This window comes from Labrus mixtus, chromosome 15, assembly GCF_963584025.1.
Source record: "Labrus mixtus chromosome 15, fLabMix1.1, whole genome shotgun sequence".
NCBI classification, from domain to species: domain Eukaryota; kingdom Metazoa; phylum Chordata; class Actinopteri; order Labriformes; family Labridae; genus Labrus; species Labrus mixtus.
Genome location: NC_083626.1, coordinates 18738318 through 18751942, shown reverse-complemented (window position 1 = coordinate 18751942; position 13625 = coordinate 18738318). Strand labels below are relative to the sequence as shown.

The following is a 13625-nucleotide window of genomic DNA, read 5'->3' as shown; positions in this document are numbered from 1 at the left end:
GGGTCATATTACACCACCTTAACTAGGATGTGATGTCTTAGACAATTGTCAGCAGACACTAAGTCTACCAAACATTGCAGATAACAGACAAGACCCTTGACACCCTAGGTTGTCCTTGCTTGTCTAGTCACAGCTGAGTTCTATCACCTGTGACTGATGTCAGAAGCAGCCTGTAGACAAACTAACGTCTGTACATCTGAATAGATACAGAAATTCCATCACAGGGTGGCCCAACTGTGGCACTGACTTCTGCAGGTGTGAGCTGAATGGCAAAAACACACACAAATACCAAATATTTACCCTTTCTAACTTCAACAGTCATAATTTATAACACAAGATGTCAACATATTTATCTTTTGAGCTTAATGTCGCGATGACTCAAAAAGAAGATGAATGTTCAAAATACCAATTTATACCGAAAAGATTACACGCAATCTCCTGCACAGTGTCTAACTAGTAAAAGTACATACAAGTATTTTGGTCCTGAAACATTGCCAATGAGTTCAGTAAGAAAGTGTGCATAACTTTCATGCACTGGTCTTATGAAATAGATGTGCAAAGTTTACAATTTAAAGTACAAAAGAAATTGTGTTACATTGATTTATGCAAAAAAAAAAACACTCGCATCCTTTTGCATAAAAGCCCAAATAGTTGGTTTTAACATGAGTCCCGCCTCTGACAGGGCAAATAGCCAATCACAGTTTAGGATTTTTGGAGTGGCACTAGGGGTGGCTAGGAGGATTTCAAGGAGAGGCCCATGCCCCCCCTGGCCACCCCTCTGGATAGTTACAATACAACTAAATATAGTTCAATTTCTGAGCATGAAAGAGTTAATCGCTTTAGTTATTTTCAGCTTTTGTCCGAAGTTTGTCGATTACAAATAAAGTGTCATCAAAATATAGAGCTTTAAGTTCCATAGGACGTCATTTCACTACAGACATGGAAATACAATAAAATGCATCTATCATACTATGACACCATACAGCAATCTACACACATGTACAACAATTATATTAATATCAGGTAAATTCACTAAAGGAATATGGCAGCACTTGACCTTTGTTGTGGAACATTTTATATCTGGGTTTCATTCTATTGGAGCTGGTAATGTGCAGCCCTTTATAGAAAAATATGAATACCCACTAACTTAACTTAATGATGATGGTCTCGATATTATTAATGATGATGATGGTAATCACGATGGTTTTTGTTTGATAACGATGACTTATAAGATGGTTTCTATTCTGATTAGAGCTCTCAAGAACTGCTGTCAATGTTGTGCTTTGCCTCTGTGCAATGCCTGTCAGCACCTGTGTGTCCAATCGGACTCAAAGCTGATCGTTTGCTCTTACTGACATTGTTTCTAGATCCTTGCTTGTGTTGTACTTACTCTCTGATGTACGTTGGAGAAAAGCGTCTGCTAAGTGAATTGTAGAATTGTAGAAAAAGCTGCAAGCCAAATGTAGTTCTGTGAGGTTCTAAGTTATAGTTGACATTGCCTATGCTTCTCATTTCTTTCTGTAATTGACCTGTTTTTGTATATATGTGGACAGAGGTTAAGAAACTTGATTCGTTTTTAGAAAACATGAAGACAAAAAGCTCTCCAAACTGTATGGATTGCACATGGATTGTGTGTGTAAATGATGCCTCTTACAAAGCTTTTTGTACCATTATTTTCAGGGCCTAATCTAATGAGCATGAAAGGTTTCTGATTGTGGAGTCTGAAGCTTGAGCCCATGCTCTCATGCAATATGAGGAATTAAAGAAAAAAACATAACTGGGCTGTCTGTTTATAGTGCCTTATTCATTTTAAACTATCTAGGTTGTACCTTGCTGTGTTTGAAATTTCTTCACATGATGATCAAACTTGAGCTGTGGTTCTAAATGTTTTCATCAAAGATTACACTCGTTAACCTCCTTTATTACTGATTCTTCGTCTTGTCATGAAGTTTTCCAGTTGAGCCCATATTTTCTGATAGAGAAATATATACTGAAACATATCTTCTTATTTTCAAACTCAATACGAGTGGATCACGTTTCAGTGTTTTTTTTCCATCTTCCTTACACAACACATAAAAAAAAAAAAACATACACACACACACCACAGGGAGAAATTGTGATTCATTTCTTAGCAATCAAATCCCACGCCCCGTGCAGCTCTCTCTGTTTGTCCAGCTACGATTGAATAAGGTCTCCATGTGTCAATTATATCCCTGTATTCCAAGTGTCGAGCATATTGATGCCTTGTCTTTTCCCCTGTTGATGGCTGTGTGTGATGTTCAACAATGCCCCTTTTTTTTTTTTTTTTTTTTTTCTGTTTCAAAGCCCCATCAACTTGACTGATGTGTGGCAGCGCTCTGACCCACACTCCCCCAGTGGTTGTTGCATTTTGAACGTTTTTGACAAACCACCCTGTCTGCCTCAAGATGATGGATTTGGGATCACACAGCACCTCCTGCTGTTTGAAAAACATAACTTCACTCTGTCACTGTGTCCATAGAAAGTTACTTAGTGAAGCTTTAAGTGCATGATTCATAGGCTGCCATTATGTAGAAACTCCCACAGAGTTGCAAGGTTAAACTTTAATGGGCCATATTCTCCTTCTATTGCTAGCTATCAAAGTTATTTCCCAGACAGAAGATTTAAAGCATACTGTAATGTTTCTTCCAACAAGGTTAGGATCTAATGCCGCTTTATTCACTCAATGATATACTGTACTAAACTGCATCAGGGTTTAGGTAATCAGACCAGATAACTGCATCTCCTTGGTCGCAATAAATCCTCCTGTAAGTGCTTAAAATATGCAGGAACCCATCGGCTTCCTCAGTCACAATTCTGGTCATGCATTTGGGATATAAAAAGCAAATCAAGAACATAACAAAGGTAAATATCTACTCTAGTGTGTTCATTATGTCAGAGAATACGGTCAATGAATAGGTTTTCTTTGCAGTAAATCCCACAATCATCCACTGGCCACAGTGATTTATGTTGTTCTCAAGGAGGCTTCATTACAGTGTAAGGATATTAGCAATGAGCAAGAAGTGATTTGTTAGATTTGAAGAAAGATGGTTAAGTGGCATCTTTTTTAAACCTCGGTTATGTACTTATATCCAAGTCAAGCGTAAGTGTGATACTGAAAGCTACTTTCAAGCAAACATAACATGGTTTAGGAGTCTGTGGTTGCAGATTGAAAAGGTGTAGGAGTAGAGGTTTTGGGATTTATGTGATTTAATCATATTTGATATCCTAATTTCCTATTCGTGAAGAAAAGCTTTGATGAATGATTTGTATATTAAAAATCCTGAAAAGTGTGTTGCCTATCAATGTGTGCTTATCTTATCTTATTAAATTTGCCACCTTTTTCTTTACAGAAGAAATCCAAGATGGTTACATTTTGAATATTCTTACGTTATTTTTGTATGGACTTTGGTCTCTGGTCTCTTTTTCTAAATACTGGTGTCTTGTTAACCTTTTTCTGGCATGGGAATATAAATCATGCATGACACTATGATAATATCAGACTAATCAATCAGTCAGTAGCCCACCTCTGGTCTTATTTGATTAACGCAATGTCCCAACTGTCTTTTGTCTTCCAGCCGGGATGAAAATGTCTCCGTCACACAGGCAAAGCAACACAATGCAACAGCTTACAGAGACAGTAGTATAGTCTAAATGTCAAGCAGTGATGATTATAGGCTTTTATTTAGAAATACAAATGTGATTTCTCATCAATCCTCTTCTTTTCTTTTCTTTTTTTTTATGCAGAAAATGTGAGTCAGCTTAAAAACATCTCTGTGAAATAGATGGAGATGTCAAGCTCAAATTACCGATATGCTCCCTCCGCCACACAGGAGCAGTGGGAGCTGTCTGGGATGTCGTGTTCCTGCGTCTTTAAATTAATGAGCCGTTTGTCAAGAGAGAATTCATCATACCCGCACACACACTAAGCTTGGTGCGAAACAGACTGATTCATGTCATTCTGCCCCCTGAGTGTTGTTGGTTTAGCGTGTTGCAAAGGGAAAAAGAAGTGTGCCACTTACTTAAGATAGCAGCACTTTATATTTTTACTAATGAGTGCTGTGTTATAACAATAATGTAACATTTTCAGACACTGTGTGGTAGGGTATAGTAGAGTAGCCTATATGATTCTATTTTAATTTCTTATGGGTAATGCTGTGTGAATTTTTATCCTTCATTTTATTTTATTTTAATAGGCAATATGAACCACAAAACAATATAAACAAATGCCCCTTATGAGCAAACCCACTTGGCAATAAACCACGGCTCTCGTTCTGAATGTTATGGTGGAGTGATTGCAATACGACGATGAAAACACAAGATGGCGCTGTGTGAGAAAAAGTTGGATTTCGTTGCACGCACAAAAAAAAACTTCAAAGAGAAAATGCCGAGGGCTCCAATTTAACAGAAACGCCACCAAATAAGGATGAATTCAGCCTTTTATCTTTTTTTAAACTGAGCTAAAAACTATTATTATTACATATTATTTATTCTACATGGTTTACTAGTCCGTTCCGTGTAATTCATCAAAGTTAAATGGCAGAAAAAGCTGTTTTAGTGAACATACATATAGGCTATTACAGCCGCGCTGTTTTTTTAATAGCAAATCCACGCTAGCCTCCTTAGCTTTTTTTTTTTTTTTTTTTTTTTACCCACACTCGCTTTAGATAATAAGATAATGATAATGCATGAGTTTTCCTAACAGTGTGGTTGAATGAGCTTAACGAAATTGAACGTCGCCATGCTATGAATTCACCCCGTGCAGAGGCTCACTGATCCTGCCTGTGTCAGTCTGCGGCGCTCAGTGAAAGCTCCTACCGCTCCCACAGGACATTCTGCGGGGACAGGAGCACCGCTTTCCAGCCGAGGAGGCGACACAAACACGCAGGAAGCTTAAACATCGCCGAGACACTGGACTTTTTGGCCCTCTCAAGCGGGCTGCCTCGGTTAATTGTGATAAGAGAGAGCGGGGTGGTCGCCGCCTGCATCTCTCTCCCTCCTCCTCCTCTCTCTCTCTCTCTCTTTCTCTGGGAGTGTGTGTTTGTGTGCGTGTGTGTGTGCGTGTGTGTGCGCGCGCGTGTGTGTGTGTGTGTGTGTGTGTGTGTGTGTGTTGGTGTGTGTGTGTGTGTGTGTGTGTGTGTGTGTGTTGGTGTGTGTGTGTGTCTCCACTCCTCAGCGCACAGGCGCCCTGCACTCCAGTCTGCTGACACACCGGGAGGACAGTCCGCTCTTTACGTCCGTGTCATTGGACTCTATGTGGATACAAATCCCGCTGAACGCAGACCCATGGGGAGACTTTAGCCTGCGATCACATACATGAAAACAGGTAAGACACTTTTATTATTTGTACCGAGCCATCCGCGTACGACATGTTCCTAATTTTTCCAACTTGAAACAGCTCGAATCCAATATGAGACATTCTTTATCGCTATTTCCTGTCAAATCTCAGTTTAATCCCTCAAATTAAACCAAACATTCAAGACTTGTATTTCTAATTTTCCCTGCAACTCGTCTCAATGAGTAATCTCCGAGTTAAAACCAGAATCAGACCCGTTTAACCATCAAATCCTTACTGCCCTTATAAATTACTCGTGCGATTTTACTTGCTCACTTCTGCGAGTAGAAACTGAAATCCAAGACTAGATTATGAAGCTATAAAACCGCGTGGTCTGTTAAATCCAGCATATGGAAGAAAGTCACTAGATGAGCAAGGGGACACTGTCAGAGCGGGGGACACAAACGCTCTCTTGTGTGCGAGTGTTTGTGTGAGTGTGCGAGGACGGTTTTATGATAATGAAAGTGGACGCCGTTGGCCAGGCCAGGCCAGTCCTGAACACAAAGATCATTCTCAACAAGTCCAGTACAGTGGGCGCCTGTGGGTGCTGAGGCAGCGAGTGTGTGTGACAGCACCATTATTCATGAGGATGCCTAATTGCATTAGTCTTAACACAGGATGGAAAAACTGTCTTGAAAGGTTTGACCTATATGAAGAAGCAAACCTCAGTGCAGCCACAGTTTAGCTTTGCATGTTCAATCGATACTTCTTTAAAAAAAAAAAAAAAAAACAAGGACTGGAGACATTCTTTCGCCACATTCTGGCAAACTACAAGTCCAGTTTGGTCATAGATAATCTTTAAAAGGCAGCGAGACAGATATGTCCTGTGTTTTGTCAGCAAGAAATAAGTCATCGTCTGTAAATAATGGGCATTTAACGGGGCAAAAGATGTCCTCTTTCCACTTCCAGTCACATGTTTACTGGAAATTACTTGGTCTATATTTATCCACTTCAGCACAACAGGCCCAATCTGAAATCAAACTGACTCATTGCTTTGGACTCTTCGGTACAATAGAATCAATAAAAAACAGCCTCTAAGTAGTGATGGTGGACCGTGCGGCTGATTGATTCAGGAAATCATGGTCCTCCTTCCGTGCTGCCTGGAGATGCTCATGAATCTTGCATGTGCACCTCCAGTGAGTGTGTGTTTGTGTGTGTGTGTGTGTGTGTGTGTGTGTGTGTGTGTGTGTGTGTGTGTGTTTGTGTATACACAGCGCGCTCAAACAAAAGTGGAGAGAAATATAGGACACAATTGAAAGAATGCACATCACTTTACAGGCTGTTACTGGAAGCTGCAGAATTCATTTGGATGTAATGCACTGTATGACTGTTTTACTGGAGAAGTAAAGGAGGACGTGTTTCAGATTTATCTTTCCTGGCACATAACAGAGATCAATGAGGAATTGGATTCTTTTGTGTGTGTGTGTGTGTGTGTGTGTGTGTGTGTGGCGGAGGAGGTGGAAACAGAATTTATTCCAGAAAGAGGAAAAAGAGGAACAGGAGATACAATGTGGCTTGTGTAAGAGACACACACACATACACATACACACACACACAAACAACGCTTTCAGAGGCACTCCAGGCTAGCTCAGACACAGACCACCATGTATTGCTGACTTCCTGTCCAAATGCAATTCCTTAATGCACTCTGAGAGTCAGAGATCTAATAAGAGGCAGAAGAGCATCCTCCAATAATGAAACCCCACCTGCATCTGTGCTGCAGAGGGAGGGGGAAGGGGGGGGGGGGGGGGCGGGTCTGAAAGGCTTCATAAATAACAGAGAGCAGACCTGACACGTGCTGCTCCAATGTCTGGGAACTGCCAATAATCCCTCTCATCTACTAAGATGCTGTTCTTGCAGAGTGAAACGGGGGGAGGAGACACAGGCATAATGCTTACTTTTAGTTCGCAGTCATCAAGTAAAAACGGCCCAGTGCAGCAGCTTTAGTCTATTAAACAGATCTGCAGAGAGAGATCAGGGATATTCAATCACCTTTTACTGATTGGGAGCTTTCCTGGATGATTTAGCCTTTAATTACACAGAGGAGTGAATCATGACTCATTTAGAAGAGACAACAACAAAAAAAAAACAGCAGCACATCTTGAATTGTAAGCAGATTTTTGTTCCATTTTATTGCCTCGATTTCTTTACTTTGTATCAAATTAGTTCTAGATTGCTTTTGAGTAGATTTAAAACCTGTGAGAACTTGTGGAGCTGCGTTTTTTTTTTTTTCCAAGAGGCGAACCGCTATCCTCCTCTCCACTCAGGCGTTAATTTAGATGTTGTTGTCACAGGAGCGCTGTTGTGTACAAATTAATTTCCTCTCCAATATGTGAGATAAATCCCCTGTAGCAATTAACCTGCATTTGAGCAATTAGCCCGGGCTTGTCGTATGTCTCATAAATACACACTCTTGAGGCTCTGCTTGAATGAAATGGATTTTTTTTCCTTCGGGGGTTCATCGTTGCACTCGCGCTTTTTAGCGTGAAAGTTGCGTTCCGGTGGAGGAGAACGCATGAAAGAAAAATCACATGACTGCGTGTTTTCATGGGTAGTCTGGCAGGCTCCATATAATAAACAGTGTTGTTGGCTTTGTCGTGGAGCTCTAATGAAGAGCGCCTTTCTTCTGAAGGCAGAATGTGACCCTCGCCGCTGTTCTTTAGCCTGACCCTGTGCTCGACAGAGCCCGCGGGCTGTCCCCGGCTGCTATGAAAAGATAGCACTGTGTTGTCGAGCTCCGGAGATTGACCCAGCGGGCCCCGTGACTCTCCTGTTGTGTCTCTCAGAGAGTCTCATGAGCGTGATTTATTTAGTTCAGGAGTCGACCCCCTTTGAAAGAGCGGCTTTCATGCTGTCGTTACTGTACACAAAGTAACTCGGGACTTAAGGATAGGTGTAGCTAAGTACGCCACTCCAATGACTAAGTGCTGTATTTTAAACGCTAAAAGTCTGCCTTCGTGACAGTAATCCTCTTTGCTCTTCAGTACACTAAATGGAGGTTTTCTTTCGATTGGCCATCTGCATCAGTGTGTGCGTGTCTGTTTTTGTGTTGCGACCAAGAAGGAGAGAAGCTTTTTATCCCCCCCCCCCTTCAGCTGCCGAGTGCCTGAAATATTTAACAGGGACTGCACTATTTTTGGGTTTGTGCTCGGTTTGTTCAGGAGCTTATGTAATATGTAGTTTTAGCTCAACATGCCTGGTGCTGTTGTATACCAAAGACACACCAGAGACTCAGTAAAGGTAACGATGCTCTGTGTGATTTTTTTCAGCCACACCAAAGACACTGTCCTGTAAAACTGGAGACCCTGCGCCATCTGTGCTTTGAAGGATTCAATTGCCATTTTTAAGACACTTTCTTGTGCGTCGAGGCAGCAGGGCCAATCCACATCTTCTCATGTTACTTGTTTCTAAAAGGTATCGATCAGCTCGCCTCCCTTCCCTCCAAACTGTCCCCATCTCCCCCTATTTCGTTCTCAATCTGTCTCCCCTCTCTCTCTCTCTCTCTCTCTGTCTCTCTCCTCCCCTCTCCTCTCATCTCCTCTCCTCCGAGGTGTCAGATTCTCTGACTCATGTCCTGGTGTGGAGGATGGGAGGAAAAGCAGGGATGAAAGGGAAGAGAGGGGAAAGTCATTCTGCAGATAGAGAGAGTGACCTTCATCCAGTAAGAGGGATGGGATAAAAGCGAGAGTTAATACCCCGCCAAAGTGTATTCTCCAGCATGCCAAAAAAAACCATTCCGAATGATATACGGTCGCTAATAGAAGCTCTCTAATAATAAGGAGCATGCCATTGTAAGTCAAGGCAAGGCAAATGAAGAGAAAATCTCTGCGTTGAATCCAGGGGGATAAACAAGCCGGAGAAGCCAAACTGTATAATCGAATGAAAACAGCACTGCAGCATGTGACGTACAAAGCCAGATCTTCCTTCTGTAAGAGATCAGAAATGAGGGCGACCCGACACTGAGCTACACCCCAGCAATGTAAGGAGAAAATGAGCTGCAACTTCTGTGATATCTGACTGGTCCAACAGTCACTTTTACAAGCAAGAAAAGACAAAAGTTTGTTACTCTTCCTTCATGTGATGATGTAGAGTTTTTGTTTTCATCACCATTACTTATTTATGTAGATCCTTCGTAAACAAACTCAGGGAGAACCTTTCTTAAAATGGTTCAGATGTTCAGACGACAGCATGTAGACAAATATAATAATCAGAGAAGGCTTTGATGTTTGTTATAAACAAGGATAACACGGCTGAAACCAAATAAAAGTCCTTAAATTTAAAGGTGCAGGTTAAGAAAATTATGATACGATGGGGAAATTTGACTTGGACTCAAGGTGCTGCCAAACATTCAGCTGCTTCAAAATTACGAGTTATATAAAACAGACCCTAAAACAAGAAAAACAGTAAAACGATGGAAACAATAACAAGTAAAAGCACAAAGATCAGCGACCTCTGAATTGTTTTTGTGGTATTAATGCTGTCATCTTATAATCTTAAAATAAACTTTTCCATAATAATAATAATATGTTGAATCCAGATATCACCTCTCAAGGGATCGTAGAACGCTTTACATCACACAATGGAGCACATTTGAGGTGCTTGGGGTCAAAGTAATATAAGGAAGGTCTTTGTTGTATCAGTGAATCAAGTTTATTAGTAAAACTTGAAATCATACAGAATAAAAGAGGCACAAATCAAACATTGCCTGATTAAAAAGAATAAATGGATTAATCACATTAAATAAAACAAAAAGAAAAAGAAAAAGAAAGCCTTTCAATGGAAATGTGGCTTCAAAGTGATTTTAAAGAAGATATGCGTATGTGATTGTTAGAATGGTGAACTCTGATTTTGTGACTAAATACCAGCTAAAACAACAAAACATTTGAACAAAACAATAGACAAGAATTGTTCGCCTACAACCTTTTTTTTTCCGTCTGTTTTTTTCCATGACGAGACGATGACGAGCTAAAAATAGAACTTTAAAAATAAAATCTGTCAAGACAAGTTTGTGACTAAAATAATATCGGTGGGCTGTCTGACATTCTCCCACTGTGTATTTGATCATTCTTTGAGAATACAAGCAGGACGTGTGTGTGTGTGTGTGTGTGTGTGTGTGTGTGTGTGTTTGTGTGTGTGAGTGAGTGACAGTGAGAGCACAAGGTGGACGCGATAATGAGCGTTAACTAGCTAACGTTTGCCTGAACAGTGATGTCTCTATGGTATCATATTATCAGTAACCTCACAACGCTAACGCTCTGCTTCATAAAGATGTTCTAAAAAGCTTTTTAAAATGTTAAATCTGTAGCTCCTCTGTGCTTAAATGTCTGTCAGGGATAGTGCTTAAAATAGTTTTACTGCACTGTCAGACTACACCACTACATGTTAAAGTCCTCCATTCATATTATATATAGTACTTATAGTACTTAGATAAAAGTAACAAAAAAAACTCAAATTAAAAAGCTTTTTTTCACTTAAAACTTAATCTAAAATAGCTGCCTAAATGAACACTGTGATTTAGACATGATCACCTTCTGTATAAAAAGAAAAGTATATATTGTTTAAGAGCATAATCAGCACAATGACAAATGATCCTTAGTGTGATAATCCTTAACTCCAGACTAAAGTGGAAAGCTCAACTCAGCTTCAACTTTATTTGTCCCTGAAGGGAGATTGGTTTTTGCTGAAAGGCATAACAGGACAGACAAAAGTACATTAAATAAATTAAATACATTTAAAACGCTAACACGGTATAACGTAAGAGGCTCTGAATATAGCAGCCTTGGAGAAACAACAGTGATCCTTGACCGAGGCTCTTCAGCAGCTTCCTTTAGAACAAAGTGCCGAGCTAAATGACAAGTGTAACGTGGAGTATAGTATATGGGCTTGGGATCTTGGTGTCCCCAGTCTAACTCAAGTCAGTGTAAACACAGGCTCAGACAGTGTCACAGTGTGTCTGGAACCAGCAGTCGCTTGGGAGATAACTATTGACAGCACTGGAACATGGTGCTGTAAGACTCATTATCTGTCCGCCTGTGCTGTTTTATCCCTGCTGGCGATAATGAGAAAGAGGAAGGAACTCCAGTTTAGCTTATTTAGAGGCGAGAGTCATCGTGAAAACAACAGAATCAACACTTGATCAATGCATGGTTCTGGCAGAGTGGTCTTGCTCTTCCAGGGTTGTACACGTATTAATAAGCACTGAGCCAGAACTAACTAAACACCGCTGCAGCCTGACAGTCACACATACTGATGGCTGAGGATAGACTGCAATAATGGAGTGTCAATTACTGCTCATTAGCTGTTGGATTCACTCGTAATTATGCAGATTGTGCGGCCAGATTGACATGAGTGTTAGTTGAAGTGACAAGAAGGCCTAAAAGTATCGATTCAGCCCACTTTGAGACGGACAGACAGCCTCAATAATTTCTACATATACGGTTGATCCTCAGCTGATACAAGAGGGAGGGTATAATGCAGACAAATAATCTGTTTTTGTGTATGGATGAGAGACGTTAAGATTTGATACACTCAAATGTATGTTAGGGGGGATTATGGAGATAAAAGTGTTTTGTTTCAAATACGATCCTCATTTAATAACAGCTTGATGTTGCTCCAAATTCCAAATGTCAGCCAGAAATCCCCACGCACTTTCTGAAATTCCTGCATCAGTAATTTTGTGACACAACTTCCGATGCTGAACTCTCCTGCAGATGTATTCATATCTGCAGAAAATATTTTATCATAGTTTTATTCCTTTTATTCCCTCTTTTCATCGACACAGGTTATGGACTAGGCTAATATATAACACTGTTTGTAATAAGTTACGACCTTGTTTTATAATCGATGGAAAAAGGTCATTCTATTCACTCTTTTCAAACCCCCCAGATCACAGATTGAAACACTGATTTATCACTTTTCTGTTACATATTACAACCACTTGATACTGCTTCAAATGTTTTGCATCAGTTATATTGTCACAACACTTCAAACTTTTATTGCAACTTCCAAATGATTGTTAAATATATTTACATATAATTAAAATGTAGTCATTACATGATGATGGAATTCACCAGGTGTCAGAAATATCCTCCATTTTTTGTTTTTATATATGTAATTATTTTAGTCTTTTTTCCTTTATTGGAGCAGCTGAAGAGAGACCTGTGCTACATGTTTCTACTTAATGTTATATGTTTTTTTCATGTGTATCAACCATGCAAAGCTGTGAAAACAAATTTCCCTCCTGGGGACAATAAAGTATTGTATTGTATTGAAATGTTGAGCTGAGAGAGTGGGGGATGATATGCAGCAAAGGGCCCGAGGTTGGATTTGAACCCATGGCTGATGCGATGAGGACTGCTAGGCTAACCACGCCCCGAACTATCGTACATTTCAAGAAACTGAAATTTGTTAGAATAAGGAATATTTTGCAACTTTCCGATGGATTTGTAGATAAACACAGGAAATCCAGATCTGCCATTTCATGTCAGCTAATTCTCCTGCACTCTAAAATTCTGGCTTTTGTTAGTCCGTCACAGCACTTCTAGTGAGAAACTCACGCTGCAGTTTTCCAGTAGAGTGGTCAATGTCTGCACAAATCCTGCCGTTGTATTTTCCATCTTTAACAACACAGATAATGTATCAAAAAAAAACAAATATGACAGTATCTAACTATAATTTAGAGCCTAGAGGTTATTATATAACCACTTGACAAATTCATCATGTCAGCCAACATATTCACGCACTCTGAAACTCCTGCACCAGTAATCTTCTTTCAACACTTCCAGAGAGAAACGTTTCAATTAACTGCAACGTTCAAGTAGATTTTTCAAGAGTGACAGAAATATGACAGAAATATTGTTGTTTTCTGAATCCTGTGACTTCACAGATCATGAAAACAAACTAATGTTTCTGTTTTCTGTATATTTATAAACTAGAGCCACTTCATAACGCTCTAAATTCAGCAAGGTCCCACACAGTTTCATAAATTCCTGCACCAGTAAATTTGCCCTCCTATGAGAAACTTTCCAGCAGATTTGTTAATATCAGCAGGAAATCTTGTCGTTATATTCACTCTTTACCGACCCACAGATTATGGATTATAAACTTCCAGCCTCAGGGTATAATCTTATCAGCGTCAGCCCACATTTAGGTGCAGTGGTTGTTGGCGTACTCTCTGGCTCCGGGAGCAGCAGGCGGCCCGGGGCTCTGATAACCCTCTCCGGAGCCTTGTGGCTGACAGGCGGCTCGCTCTGCAGGCTGACACGGTTATGCT

At 40.2% G+C, this 13625-nt stretch overlaps 1 protein-coding gene across 3 annotated transcripts in view; it reads left to right on the top strand.

The window, feature by feature from the left end:
• The first annotated feature begins 5110 nt into the window (after positions 1-5110).
• The window catches only part of pcbp4 (poly(rC) binding protein 4), a 40376-nt gene continuing 31861 nt past the window's right edge, over positions 5111-13625 (top strand). The window contains exon 1 of one of the 3 annotated variants that reach the window (XM_061057241.1): positions 5111-5344. The gene's annotated coding sequence lies outside the window, so the exon portion shown is untranslated. The remainder of the gene's footprint in view (positions 5345-13625) is intronic. The other 2 variants (XM_061057240.1, XM_061057242.1) reach the window with 2 other exon arrangements.